The sequence below is a fragment of the Taudactylus pleione genome, unplaced genomic scaffold (genome assembly GCF_031769625.1).
Source record: "Taudactylus pleione unplaced genomic scaffold, aTauple2 ptg001024l, whole genome shotgun sequence".
Lineage (NCBI taxonomy): Eukaryota > Metazoa > Chordata > Amphibia > Anura > Myobatrachidae > Taudactylus > Taudactylus pleione.
Genome location: NW_028285425.1, coordinates 355,571 through 368,539, shown reverse-complemented (window position 1 = coordinate 368,539; position 12,969 = coordinate 355,571). Strand labels below are relative to the sequence as shown.

General features: G+C 58.4%; 1 protein-coding gene across 2 annotated transcripts in view; it reads right to left on the bottom strand.

Moving 5' to 3' along the window:
- The window catches only part of HSF2BP (heat shock transcription factor 2 binding protein), a 153,263-nt gene that overhangs the window by 62,780 nt on the left and 77,514 nt on the right, over nt 1-12,969 (bottom strand). The window lies entirely within an intron of this gene.

Here is a 12,969-nt window from a genome sequence, read left to right as displayed (position 1 = left end):
CTGCTCTCAGCATCACTGTAACTGCTCCCCCCATGTAACACTGCTCTCACCATCACTGTAACTGCTCCCCCCATGTAACACTGCTCTCACCATCACTGTAACTGCTCCCCCATGTAACACTGCTGTTACCATCACTGTAACTGCTCCCCTCATGTAACACTGCTCTCACCATCACTGTAACTGCTCCCCCCATGTAACACTGCTCTCACCATCAATGTAACTGCTCCCCCCATGTAACACTGCTCTCACCATGTAACTGCTCCCCCATGTAACACTGCTCTCACCATCACTGTAACTGCTCCCCCCATGTAACACTGCTCTCTCCATCACTGTAACTGCTCCCCTCATGTAACACTGCTCTCACCATCACTGTAACTGCTCCCCCATGTAACACTGCTCTCACCATCACTGTAACTCCTCCCCCATTTAACACTGCTCTCACCATCACTGTAACTGCTCCCCCCATGTAACACTGCTCTCACCATCACTGTAACTGCTCCCCCCATGTAACACTGCTCCCCCCATGTAACACTGCTCTCACCATCACTGTAACTCCTCCCCCATGTAACACTGCTCTCACCATCACTGTAACTGCTCCCCCATGTAACACTGCTCTCACCATCACTGTAACTGCTCCCCCCATGTAACACTGCTCTCACCATCACTGTAACTGCTCCCCACATGTAACATTGCTCTCACCATCACTGTAACTGCTCCCCCCATGTATCACTGCTCTCACCATCACTGTAACTGCTCCGCGCTCCCCCACGTAACACTGCTCTCACTCTAACTGCTCCCCCATTACACATGCTGCATTCAGCATCACTGTAATTGCTACCCCAAGTGATGCAGGGAGACTGACAGGCTGAATAGAAGGAGGTGGTTGTGGGGAACATTGACAGGTTGAATAGGAGGAGAGGGATGCGGGGGGACACTGAGAAGCTGAATAGGAGGAGAGGGATGCGGGGGGGCCACTGAGAGGCTGAATAGGAGGAGAGGGATGCGGGGGGGACACTGAGAGGCTGAATAGGAGGAGAGGGATGCGGGGGGACACTGAGAGGCTGAAACGGAGTAGAGGGATGCGGGGGACACTGAGATGCTGAATAGGAGGAGAGGGATGCGGGGGGACACTGAAAGGCTGAATAGGAGGAGAGGGATGCGGGGGGACACTGACAGGCTGAATAGGAAAAGAGGGATGCGGGGGACACTGACAGGCTGAATAGGAGGAGAGGAATGTGAAGGGACACTGAGAGGCTGAATAGGAGGAGAGAGATGTGGGGGACACAGAGGCTGAATAGGAGGAGAGGGATGTGGGGGACACAGAGGCTGAATAGTAGGAGAGGGATGTGGGGACACTGACAGGCTGAATAGGAGGAGAGGGATGTGGGGGACACAGAGGCTGAATAGGAGCAGAGGGATGTGGAGGGACACTGACAGGCTGAGTAGGAGGAGAGGGATGCGGAAGGACACTGACAGGCTGAATAGGAGGAGATGGAGGCGGGGGACAATGACAGGCTGAATAGGAGGAGAGGGATGTGGAGGGACACTGACAGGCTGAATAGGAGGAGAGGGATGCGGAGGGACACTGAGAGGCTGAATAGGAGGAAAGGGATGTGGGGACACTGACAGGCTGAATAGGAGGAGAGGGATGCGGGGGACACAGAGGCTGAATAGGAGGAGAGGGATGCGGGGGCACAGAGGCTGAATAGGAGCAGAGGGAGGCGGGGGACACTGAGAGGCTGAAACGGAGGAGAGGGATGCGGGGGACACTGACAGGCTGAATAGGAGGAGAGGGATGCGGGGGACACTGACAGGCTGAATAGGAGGAGAGGGATGCGTGGGGACACTGACAGGCTGAATAGGAGGAGTGGGATGCGGGGGACACTGACAGGCTGAATAGGAGGAGAGGGATGCAGGGGACACTGAGAGGCTGAATAGGAGGAGAGGGATGCGGGGGACACAGATGCTGAATAGGAGGAGAGGGACGCGGGGGACACTGACAGGCTGAATAGGAGGAGAGGGATGTGGGGGACACTGAGGGTTTGAATAGGAGGAGAGGGATGCGGGGGACACAGAGGCTGAATAGGAGGAGAGGGATGCGGGGAGACACTGAGATGCTGAATAGGAGGAGAGGGATGTGGGGGACACAGAGGCTGAATAGGAGGAGAGGGATGCGGGGGGACACGGAGAGGCTGAATAGGAGGAGAGGGATGTGGGGACACACTGACAGGCTGAATAGGAGGAGAGGGATGCGGGGGACACTGAGGGTCTGAATAGGAGGAGAGGGATGCGGGGGACACAGAGGCTGAATAGGAAGAGAGGGATGCGGGGAGACACTGAGATGCTGAATAGGAGGAGAGGGATGCGGGGGACACAGAGGCTGAATAGGAGGAGAGGGATGCGGGGGGACACGGAGAGGATGAATAGGAAGAGAGGGATGCGGGGGGACACTGACAGGCTGAATAGGAGGAGAGGGATGCGGGGGACTCAGAGGCTGAATATGAGGAGAGGGATGTGGGGGACACTGAGAGGCTGAATAGGAGGAGAGGTATGCGGAGACACTGACAGGCTGAATAGGAGGAGAGGGATGCGCAGACACTGACAGGCAGAATAGGAGGAGAGGGATGCGGAGACACTGACATGCAGAATTGGAGGAGAGGGATGTGGGGGGACACTGACATGCTGATTAGGATAAAGGAAAGCGATGCGGGGGGACACTGACAGGCTGAACAGGAGGAGAGGGATGCGAGGGACACTGACAGGCTGAAGAGGAGGAGAGGGATGCGGGGGGACACTGAGAGGCTGAATAGGAGGAGAAGGATGCGGTGGACACTGAGAGGCTGAATAGGAGGAGAGGGATGTGGGGGACACAGAGGCTGAATAGGAGGAGAGGGATGCGGGGGGGACACTGACAGGCTGAATAGGAGGAGAGGGATGCGGGGGACACTGACAGGCTGAATAGGAGGAGAGGGATGCGGGGGACACTGACAGGCTGAATAGGAGGAGAGGGATGCGTGGGGACACTGACAGGCTGAATAGGAGGAGAGGTATGCGGGGGACACTGAGAGGCTGAATAGGAGGAGATGGATGCGGGGGACACTGACAGGCTGAATAGGAGGAGAGGGATGCGGGGGACACAGAGGCTGAATAGGAGGAGAGGGATGCGGGGGACACAGAGGCTGAATAGGAGGAGAGGGATACGGGGGACACTGAGAGGCTGAAACGGAGGAGAGGGAAGCAGGGGACACTGACAGGCTGAATAGAAGGAGAGGGATGCGGGGGACACTGACAGGCTGAATAGGAGGACAGGGATGTGGAGGGACACTGAGAGGGTGAATAGGAGGAGAGGGATGCGGGGGGACACTGACAGGCTGAATAGGAAAAGAGGGAGGCGGGGGGACACTGACAGGCTGAATAGGAGGAGAGGGATGTGAAGGGACACTGAGAGGCTGAATAGGAGGAGAGAGATGTGGGGGACACAGAGGCTGAATAGGAGGAGAGGGATCTGTGGGACACAGAGGCTGAACAGTAGGAGAGGGATGTGGGGACACTGACAGGCTGAATAGGAGGAGAGGGATGTGGGGGACACAGAGGCTGAATAGGAACAGAGGGATGTGGAGGGACACTGACAGGCTGATTAGGAGAAGAGGGATGCGGAAGGACACTGAAAGGCTGAATAGGAGGAGATGGATGCGGGGGACACTGACAGGCTGAATAGGAGGAGAGGGATGTGGAGGGACACTGACAGGCTGAAACGGAGGAGAGGGATGCGGGGGACACTGACAGGCTGAATAGGAGGAGAGGGATGCGTGGGGACACTGACAGGCTGAATAGGAGGAGAGGGATGCGGGGGACACTGACAGGCTGAATAGGAGGAGAGGGATGCAGGGGACACTGAGAGGCTGATTAGGAGGAGAGGGATGCGAGGGACACAGAGGCTGAATAGGAGGAGAGGGATGTGGGGAGACACTGAGATGCTGAATAGGAGGAGAGGGATGTGGGGGACACAGAGGCTGAATAGGAGGAGAGGGATGTGGGGAGACACTGACAGGCTGAATAGGAGGAGATGGATATGGAGGAACACTGACAGGCTGAAGAGGAGGAGAGGGATGCGAGGGACACTGACAGGCTGAAGAGGAGGAGAGGGATGCGGGGGGACACTGTGAGGCTGAATAGGAGGGGAAGGATGCGGGGGACACTGAGAGGCTGAATAGGAGGAGAGGGATGCGAGGGACACTGAGAGGCTGAATAGGAGGAGAGGGATGTGGGGGACACAGAGGTTGAATAGGAGGAGAGGGATGCGGGGGATACTGACAGGCTGAATAGGAGGAGAGGGATGCGGGGGGGACACTGACAGGCTGAAAAGGAGGAGAGGGATGCGGGGGGACACTGAGAGGCTGAAACTGAGGAGAGGGATACGGGGGATACTGACAGGCTGAATAGGAGGAGAGGGAAGCGGGGGACACTGAGAGGCTGAATAGGAGGAGAGGGATGCGGGGGGACACTGAGAGGCTGAAACGGAGGAGAGGGATGCGGGGGATACTGACAGGCTGAATAGGAGGAGAGGGATGCGGGGGACACTGACAGGCTGAATAGGAGGAGAGGGATGCGGGGGGACACTGAGAGGCTGAAACGGAAGAGAGGGATGCGGGGGAAACTGACAGGCTGAATAGGAGGAGAGGGATGCGGGGGACACTGAGAGGCTGAATAGGAGGAGAGGGATGCAAGGGACACTGACAGGCTGAATAGGAGGAGAGGGATGCGGGGGGACACTGACAGGCTAAATAGGAGGAGAGGGATGCGGGGGACACAGAGGCTGAATAGTAGTAGAGGGATGCGGGGGACACAGAGGCTGAATAGGAGGAGAGGGATGCGGGGGACACTGAGAGGCTGAAACAGAGGAGAGGGATGCGGGGGACACTGACAGCCTGAATAGGAGGAGAGGGATGCAGGGGACACTGACAGGCTGAATAGGAGGAGAGGGATGCGGGGGACACTGACAGGCTGAATAGGAGGAGATGGATGCGGGGGACACTGAGATGCTGAATAGGACGAGAGGGATGCGGGGGGACACTGAGAGGCTGAAACGGAGGAGAGGGATGCGGGGGATACTGACAGGCTGAATAGGAGGAGAGGGATGCGGGGGACACTGAGAGGCTGAATAGGAGGAGAGGGATGCGAGGGACACTGACAGGCTTAATAGGAGGAGAGGGATCCGGGGGGACACTGACAGGCTGAATAGGAGGAGAGGGATGCGAGGGGACACTGAGAGGCTGAATAGGAGGAGAGGGATGCGGGGGGACACTGAGAGGCTGAATAGGAGGAGAGGGATGCGGGGGACACAGAGGCTGAATAGGAGGAGAGGGATGCGGGGGGACACTGAGGGTCTGAATAGGAGAGGGATGCAGGGGACACTGAGAGGCTGAACAGGAGGAGAGGGATGCGAGGGACACTGACAGGCTGAAGAGGAGGAGAGGGATGCGGGGGGACACTGTGAGGCTGAATAGGAGGGGAAGGATGAGGGGGACACTGAGAGGCTGAATAGGAGGAGAGGGATGCGAGGGACACTGAGAGGCTGAATAGGAAGAGAGGGATGTGGGGGACACAGAGGCTGAATAGGAGGAGAGGGATGCGGGGGATACTGACAGGCTGAATAGGTGGAGAGGGATGCGGGGGGGACACTGACAGGCTGAATAGGAGGAGAGGGATGCGGGGGGACACTGAGAGGCTGAAACTGAGGAGAGGGATGCGGGGGATACTGACAGGCTGAATAGGAGGAAAGGGAAGCGGGGGACACTGAGAGGCTGAATAGGAGGAGAGGGATGCGGGGGGACACTGAGAGGCTGAAACGGAGGAGAGGGATGCGGGGGATACTGACAGGCTGAATAGGAGGAGAGGGATGCGGGGGACACTGACAGGCTGAATAGGAGGAGAGGGATGCGGGGGGACACTGAGAGGCTGAAACGGAGGAGAGGGATGCGGGGGAAACTGACAGGCTGAATTGGAGGAGACGGATGCGGGGGACACTGAGAGGCTGAATAGGAGGAGAGGGATGCAAGGGACACTGACAGGCTGAATAGGAGGAGAGGGATGCGGGGGGACACTGACAGGCTGAATAGGAGAAGAGGGATGCAGGGGACACTGACAGGCTGAATAGGAGGAGAGGGATGTGGGGGACACAGAGGCTGAATAGGAGTAGAGGGATGCGGGGGACACAGAGGCTGAATAGGAGGAGAGGGATGCGGGGGACACTGAGAGGCTGAAACGGAGGAGAGGGATGCGGGGGACACTGACAGGCTGAATAGGAGGAGAGGGATGCAGGGGACACTGACAGGCTGAATAGGAGGAGAGGGATGCGGGGGACACTGACAGGCTGAATAGGAGGAGAGGGATGCGGGGGACACTGAGATGCTGAATAGGAGGAGAGGGATGCGGGGGGACACTGAGAGGCTGAAACGGAGGAGAGGGATGCGGGGGATACTGAGAGGCTGAATAGGAGGAGAGGGATGCGAGGGACACTGACAGGCTGAATAGGAGGAGAGAGATGCGGGGGGACACTGACAGGCTGAATAGGAGGAGAGGGATGCGAGGGGACACTGAGAGGCTGAATAGGAGGAGAGGGATGCGGGGGGACACTGAGAGGCTGAATAGGAGGAGAGGGATGCGGGGGACACAGAGGCTGAATAGGAGGAGAGGGATGCGGGGGGACACTGAGGGTCTGAATAGGAGGAGAGGGATGCAGGGGACACTGAGAGGCTGAATAGGAGGAGAGGGATGCGTGGGACACAGAAGCTGAATAGGAGGAGAGGGATGCGGGGAACACTGACAGGCTGAATAGGAGGAGAGGGATGCGGGGGACACTGAGGGTCTGAATAGGAGGAGAGGGATGCGGGGGACACAGAGGCTGAATAGGAGGAGAGGGATGCGGGGTACACTGAGAGCCTGAATAGGAGGAGAGGGATGCGGGGGAAACTGACAGGCTGAATTGGAGGAGACGGATGCGGGGGACACTGAGAGGCTGAATAGGAGGAGAGGGATGCAAGGGACACTGACAGGCTGAATAGGAGGAGAGGGATGCGGGGGGACACTGACAGGCTGAATAGGAGAAGAGGGATGCAGGGGACACTGACAGGCTGAATAGGAGGAGAGGGATGTGGGGGACACAGAGGCTGAATAGGAGTAGAGGGTTGCGGGGGACACAGAGGCTGAATAGGAGGAGAGGGATGCGGGGGACACTGAGAGGCTGAAACGGAGGAGAGGGATGCGGGGGACACTGACAGGCTGAATAGGAGGAGAGGGATGCAGGGGACACTGACAGGCTGAATAGGAGGAGAGGGATGCGGGGGACACTGACAGGCTGAATAGGAGGAGATGGATGCGGGGGACACTGAGATGCTGAATAGGAGGAGAGGGATGCGGGGGGACACTGAGAGGCTGAAACGGAGGAGAGGGATGCGGGGGATACTGAGAGGCTGAATAGGAGGAGAGGGATGCGAGGGACACTGACAGGCTGAATAGGAGGAGAGGGATGCGAGGGGACACTGAGAGGCTGAATAGGAGGAGAGGGATGCGGGGGGACACTGAGAGGCTGAATAGGAGGAGAGGGATGCGGGGGACACAGAGGCTGAATAGGAGGAGAGGGATGCGGGGGGACACTGAGGGTCTGAATAGGAGGAGAGGGATGCAGGGGACACTGAGAGGCTGAATAGGAGGAGAGGGATGCGTGGGACACAGAAGCTGAATAGGAGGAGAGGGATGCGGGGAACACTGACAGGCTGAATAGGAGGAGAGGGATGCGGGGGACACTGAGGGTCTGAATAGGAGGAGAGGGATGCGGGGGACACAGAGGCTGAATAGGAGGAGAGGGATGCGGGGGACACTGAGAGCCTGAATAGGAGGAGAGGGATGCGGAGACACTGACAGGCTGAATAGGAGGAGAGGGATGCGGAGACACTGACAGGCTGAATAGGAGGAGAGGGATGTGGGGGGACACTGACAGGCTGATTAGGATGAAGGAAAGCGATGCGGGGGGACACTGACAGGCTGAACAGGAGGAGAGGGATGCAAGGGACACTGACAGGCTGAAGAGGAGGAGAGGGATGCGGGGGGACACTGAGAGGCTGAATAGGAGGGGAAGGATGCGGGGGACACTGAGAGGCTGAATAGGAGGAGAGGGATGCGAAGGACACTGAGAGGCTGAATAGGAGGAGAGGGATGTGGGGGACACAGAGGCTGAAAAGGAGGAGAGGGATGCGGGGGATACTGACAGGCTGAATAGGAGGAGAGGGATGCGGGGGGGACACTAACAGGCTGAATAGGAGGAGAGGGATGCGGGGGGACACTGAGAGGCTGAAACTGAGGAGAGGGATGCGGGGGATACTGACAGGCTGAATAGGAGGAGAGGGAAGCGGGGGACACTGAGAGGCTGAATAGGAGGAGAGGGATGCGGGGGGACACTGAGAGGCTGAAACGGAGGAGAGGGATGCGGGGGATACTGACAGGCTGAATAGGAGGAGAGGGATGCGGGGGACACTGACAGGCTGAATAGGAGGAGAGGGATGCGGGGGGACACTGAGAGGCTGAAACGGAGGAGAGGGATGCGGGGGAAACTGACAGGCTGAATAGGAGGAGAGGGATGCGGGGGACACTGAGAGGCTGAATAGTAGGAGAGGGATGCAAGGGACACTGACAGGCTGAATAGGAGGAGAGGGATGCGGGGGGACACTGACAGGCTGAATAGGAGGAGAGGGATGCGGGGGACACTGACAGGCTGAATAGGAGGAGAGGGATGCAGGGGACACAGCTGCTGAATAGGAGTAGAGGGATGCGGGGGACACAGAGGCTGAATAGGAGGAGAGGGATGCGGGGGACACTGAGAGGCTGAAACGGAGGAGAGGGATGCGGGGGACACTGACAGGCTGAATAGGAGGAGAGGGATGCAGGGGACACTGACAGGCTGAATAGGAGGAGAGGGATGCGGGGGACACTGACAGGCTGAATAGGAGGAGATGGATGCGGGGGACACTGAGATGCTGAATAGGAGGAGAGGGATGCGGGGGGACACTGAGAGGCTGAAACGGAGGAGAGGGATGCGGGGCATACTGACAGGCTGAATAGGAGGAGAGGGATGCGGGGGACACTGAGAGGCTGAATAGGAGGAGAGGGATGCGAGGGACACTGACAGGCTTAATAGGAGGAGAGGGATGCGGGGGGACACTGACAGGCTGAATAGGAGGAGAGGGATGCGAGGGGACACTGAGAGGCTGAATAGGAGGAGAGGGATGCGGGGGACACTGAGAGGCTGAATAGGAGGAGAGGGATGCGGGGGACACAGAGGCTGAATAGGAGGAGAGGGATGCGGGGGGACACTAAGCGTCTGAATAGGAGAGGGATGCAGGGGACACTGAGAGGCTGAACAGGAGGAGAGGGATGCGAGGGACACTGACAGGCTGAAGAGGAGGAGTGGGATGCGGGGGGACACTGTGAGGCTGAATAGGAGGGGAAGGATGCGGGGGACACTGAGAGGCGGAATAGGAGGAGAGGGATGCGAGGGACACTGAGAGGCTGAATAGGAGGAGAGGGATGTGGGGGACACAGAGGCTGAATAGGAGGAGAGGGATGCGGGGGATACTGACAGCCTGAATAGGAGGAGAGGGATGCGGGGGGGACACTGACAGGCTGAATAGGAGGAGAGGGATGCGGGGGGACACTGAGAGGCTGAAACTGAGGAGAGGGATGCGGGGGATACTGACAGGCTGAATAGGAGGAGAGGGAAGCGGGGGACACTGAGAGGCTGAATAGGAGGAGATAGATGCGGGGGGACACTGAGAGGCTGAAACGGAGGAGAGGGATGCGGGGGATACTGACAGGCTGAATAGGAGGAGAGGGATGCGGGGGACACTGACAGGCTGAATAGGAGGAGAGGGATGTGGGGGGACATTGAGAGGCTGAAACGGAGGAGAGGGATGCGGGGGAAACTGACAGGCTGAATAGGAGGAGAGGGATGCGGGGGACACTGAGAGGCTGAATAGGAGGAGAGGGATGCAAGGGACACTGACAGGCTGAATAGGAGGAGAGGGATGCGGGGGGACACTGACAGGCTGAATAGGAGAAGAGGGATGCGGGGGACACTGACAGGCTGAATAGGAGGAGAGGGATGTGGGGGACACAGAGGCTGAATAGGAGTAGAGGGATGCGGGGGACACAGAGGCTGAATAGGAGGAGAGGGATGCGGGGGACACTGAGAGGCTGAAACGGAGGAGAGGGATGCGGGGGACACTGACAGTCTGAATAGGAGGAGAGGGATGCAGGGGACTCTGACAGGCTGAATAGGAGGAGAGGGATGCGGGGTACACTGACAGGCTGAATAGGAGGAGATGGATGCGGGGGACACTGAGATGCTGAATAGGAGGAGAGGGATGCGGGGGGACACTGAGAGGCTGAAACGGAGGAGAGGGATGCGGGGGATACTGACAGGCTGAATAGGAGGAGAGGGATGCGGGGGACACTGAGAGGCTGAATAGGAGGAGAGGGATGCGAGGGACACTGACAGGCTGAATAGGAGGAGAGGGATGCGGGGGGACACTGACAGGCTGAATAGGAGAAGAGGGATGCGAGGGGACACTGAGAGGCTGAATAGGAGGAGAGGGATGCGGGGGGACACTGAGAGGCTGAATAGGAGGAGAGGGATGCGGGGGGACACTGAGGGTCTGAATAGGAGGAGAGGGATGCAGGGGACACTGAGAGGCTGAATAGGAGGAGAGGGATGCGTGGGACACAGAAGCTGAATAGGAGGAGAGGGATGCGGGGAACACTGACAGGCTGAATAGGAGGAGAGGGATGCGGGGGACACAGAGGCTGAATAGGAGGAGAGGGATGCGGAGACACTGACAGGCTGAATAGGAGGAGAGGGATGCGGAGACACTGACAGGCTGAATAGGAGGAGAGGGATGTGGGGGGACACTGACAGGCTGATTAGGATGAAGGAAAGCGATGCGGGGGGACACTGACAGGCTGAACAGGAGGAGAGGGATGCGAGGGACACTGACAGGCTGAAGAGGAGGAGAGGGATGCGGGGGACAAAGAGGCTGAATAGGAGGAGAGGGATGCGGAGACACTGACAGGCTGAATAGTAGGAGAGGGATGCGGAGACACTGACAGGCTGAATAGGAGGAGAGGGATGTGGGGGGACACTGACAGGCTGATTAGGATGAAGGAAAGCGATGCGGGGGGACACTGACAGGCTGAACAGGAGGAGAGGGATGCGAGGGACACTGACAGGCTGAAGAGGAGGAGAGGGATGCGGGGGGACACTGAGAGGCTGAATAGGAGGGGAAGGATGCGGGGGACACTGAGAGGCTGAATAGGAGGAGAGGGATGCGGGAGACACTGAGAGGCTGAATAGGAGGAGAGGGATGTGGGGGACACAGAGGCTGAATAGGAGGAGAGGGATGTGGAGGACACAGAGGCTGAATAGGAGGAGAGGGATGCGGGGGGACACGGAGAGGATGAATAGGAGGAGAGGGATGTGGGGAGACACTGACAGGCTGAATAGGAGGAGAGGGATGCGGGGGACACAGAGGCTGAATAGGAGGAGAGGGATGCGGGGGACACTGAGAGGCTGAATAGGAGGAGAGGGATGCGGAGACACTGACAGGCTGAATAGGATCAGAGGGATGCGGAGACACAGACAGGCTGAATAGGAGGAGAGGGATGTGGGGGGACACAGACAGGCTGATTAGGATGAAGGAAAGCGATGCGGTGGGACACTGACAGGCTGAACAGTAGGAGAGGGATGCGAGGGACACTGACACGCTGAAGAGGAGAGGGATGCGGGGGGACACTGAGAGGCTGAAAAGGAGGGGAGGGATGCGGGGGACACTGAGAGGCTGAATAAGAGGAGAGGGAAGTGGGGGACACAGAGGCTGAATAGGAGGAGAGGGATGCGGGGGATACTGACAGGGTGAATAGGAGGAGAGGGATGCGGGGGGGACACTGACAGGCTGAATAGGAGGAGAGGGATGCGGGGGACACTGACAGGCTGAATAGGAGGAGAGGGATGCATGGGGACACTGACAGGATGAATAGGAGGAGAGGGATGCGGGGGACAATGAGAGGCTGAATAGGAGGAAATGGATGCGGGGGACACTGACAGGCTGAATAGGAGGAGAGGGATGGGGGGACACAGAGGCTGAATAGGAGGAGAGGGATGCGGGGGACACTGAGAGGCTGAAACGGAGGAGAGGGATGCCAATGACACTGACAGGATGAATAGGAGGAGAGGGATGCGGGGGACACTGACAGGCTGAATAGGAGGAGAGGGATGTGGAGGGACACTGAGAGGGTGAATAGGAGGAGAGGGATGCGGGGGGACACTGACAGGCTGAATAGGAAAAGAGGGATGCGGGGGGACACTGACAAGCTGAATAGGAGGGGATGGATACGGGGGGACACTGACAGGCTGAATAGGAGGAGAGGGATGTGGAGGGACACTGAGAGTCTGAACAGGAGGAGAGAGATGTGGGGGACACAGAGGCTGAATAGGAGGAGAGGGATGTGGGGGACACAGAGGCTGAATAGGAGGAGAGGGATGCATGGGGACACTGACAGGCTGAATAGGAGGAGAGGGATGCGGGGGACACTGACAGGCTGAATAGGAGGAGAGGGATGCATGGGGACACTGACAGGCTGAATAGGAGGAGAGGGATGCGGGGGACAATGAGAGGCTGAATAGGAGGAGATGGATGCGGGGGACACTGACAGGCTGAATAGGAGGAGAGGGATGCGGGGGACACTGAGAGGCTGAAACGGAGGAGAGGGATGCCGGGGACACTGACAGGATGAATAGGAGGAGAGGGATGCGGGGGACACTGACAGGCTGAATAGGAGGAGAGGGATGTGGAGGGACACTGAGAGGGTGAATAGGAGGAGAGGGATGCGGGGGGACACTGACAGGCAGAATAGTAAAAG